Raw genomic sequence first — 2712 nt, forward strand, 5'->3', positions numbered from 1 at the left:
ATCCTTTAACTATTAGTAGGTAACGTGACAAAATAACCATATATTTGGTTAGTACCGACTAAGAATTCTTTCCGTTGTCCCGTATGTTAGGAATCAATAGTTTCCGTTAAACAGATAATGAATTGTAGATCACCAACATGGATACTGTGTCGAATGATTGGTGGCCTACTCCAGTCAGACAAGGATGGTAAAACTAGCCATCTAGCATCTAAGTTAAACCCCACAGTTAGTAGCTAATGTGGATTACCTTGTTGTCATATCTAAGGACTACGGCTGCTTTGATGACTGTAAAACACAAACGAACCTAGGATTGAAGTAAATTAGTAAGAGTAGGAACAAGGAAAAAAGTCCAATCACCACTCCGTGGGTCAGTCTATAGCGTGGAATTCGTTGATGCTCATTGTTTATCCCTGATCTTGACGATATTCAATGACATGATTCCTGGATGATTAGACAAAGTTCATGACACGTCACTGGCCCTACAAAATATTTAATGCAACCACGGGAAATGTAGGATCGAGGTGCTAAATCCTGAAAATGACTACTGTGTAGAATTAAAATGAGTCGACAAGGGTAGCATATACAGGCACTCCAAACAAGCCAAGCTGCATTAGAAGGAAACATGAGACAATTGTATGATACAACAAAGAAACTTGCTGGAAATTACCATAAGCCAGAACGAACGGTGAAAAGCAAGAAAGGTAATCACCAATATTGAAGAACAACGGAACAGGTGGGTAGAACAATTCAAATAACTCCTGATTCGACCAGCTCCACTGAACCCACCAAACATCGAAGCAGCACCCAACAGACCTCCCAATCGATGTTGGCCCACGAACAATCGAAGAGATCAGCACGACCATCAGATAAATCAAGAGCGACAAAGCAGCGGTACCAGATAACCTCCCGGCAGACGCACTGAAAGCAAATTAAGCAGCAACTGCCAAGATACTCCACATTCTCTTCAGTAAGATTTGGGATGAAGAACAAGCACAAACAGACTGGAAAGAAGGACTTCTGATCGAGATACCAAAGAAAGGCGATCTCAACAAGTGCGGTAACAACAGGGGCATCGCTCTTCTCTCAATTCCAGGAAAAGTCTTCACCAGGGTATTGTTAAACAGAATGAGGGACTCCGTAGACGCCCAACTTCGAGATCAACAAGCTGGATTTCGTAAGGATAGATCGTGTACTGACCAAATCGCAACTCTACGTATTATATTGGAATACAGTGGACAGCTAGAATTCAGCTGGACGATTTAGAATTCACAGATGATTTGGCTCTTCTATCATACATGCAACAACAAATGCAGGAGAAGACAACCAGTGTAGCGGCAACCTCAGCAACAGTAGGTCCCAATATACACAAAGGGAAAAACAAGACTCTCCGATACAATACAACATGCACCAATCGAATTACACTTGTTGGAGAAGCTTTGGAGGATGTGGAAACCCTTACATATCTGGGCAGCATCATTGATGAACACGGTGGATCTGATGCAGCTGTCAAGACACGGATTGGCAAAGCAAGAGCAGCATATTTACAACTGAAGAACATCTTTAACTCAAGAAAATCGTCAACCAACACCAAGATCAGAATTTTCAATACAAATGTCAAGACAATTCTACTGTATGGGCGGAGACGTGGAGAACTACGAAAGCCATTATCCAGAAGATACAAGTGTTTATTAACAGTTGTCAACGCACAATACTTCGGATCCGATGGCCAGACACTATCAGCAACAAGTTACTGTGGGAGACAACAAACCAGATTCCAGAGGAGGAAGAAATCAGGAAGAAGTTCTGGAAGTGGATTGGGCACACTTTGAGGAAAGCACCCAATTGCGTCACAACACAAGCCCTCACATGGAATCCTGAAGGTCAAAGGAGAAGAGGAAGACCAAAGAACACATTACACCGAGAAATAGAGACAGACATGAGAAGAATGAACGAAAGTTGGATAGAACTAGAAAGGAAGGCCCAGGACAGAGTGGGTTGGCGAATGCTAGTCGGCGGCCTATGCTCCATTGGGAGTAACTCGAATTCAACCCTTATGAAGAGCGCCTCCAATCACTCAACCTTCACCCCTTGGAGTATAGGTGTCTTAGAGGTGACCTTCTAATGGCTCACAGTATCTTAGTCATCCCCTTAAACATCTACTTAGGCTTAGTCACGATCCAACCCTAAGGGGTAACACCCAGAAACTAGAGACCCAACACAGAAGAACGGACTGTAGACACAACTTCTACGCCTAAAGAGTTGTCAAGTGCTGGAATTCGCTGCCGACTGAGCTAGTCCAAGCGACTTCACAGGAGTCCTTTAAGGGGAAACTTGACGTATGCTTAAGGACTAAAGATGATATCTCATTATGGTTTACCAACTTCTTTTTTCCCTCTGTGATCGTTGATATACCTAAGGTTCCTGGCTGGAGGTATTAGTGATTCACTGCTACTAGACACGGAAGCCCGTTAAGCGAAAGCTTCTTCTATTCCGTCCACAACCATTTGAACCATTTGAACTGTTTGCATTCAATGTGCTTAACGATTCAGTTTCCCAAATGTTTTGGCTGTTACTTGTCTTTCTAGCTTTTTTTCACTTATACTTCTACACTCAGAATGGAATGTACTTTAGAATGCGTGTAAACCTAGCAAAAAATTACGTTACATTATCCGTGAACGTCCTTGAGAACACCTCAAGGGTATCTAAAGTCCC

This window comes from Schistosoma mansoni (assembly GCF_000237925.1).
Source record: "Schistosoma mansoni, WGS project CABG00000000 data, supercontig 0080, strain Puerto Rico, whole genome shotgun sequence".
NCBI classification, from domain to species: domain Eukaryota; kingdom Metazoa; phylum Platyhelminthes; class Trematoda; order Strigeidida; family Schistosomatidae; genus Schistosoma; species Schistosoma mansoni.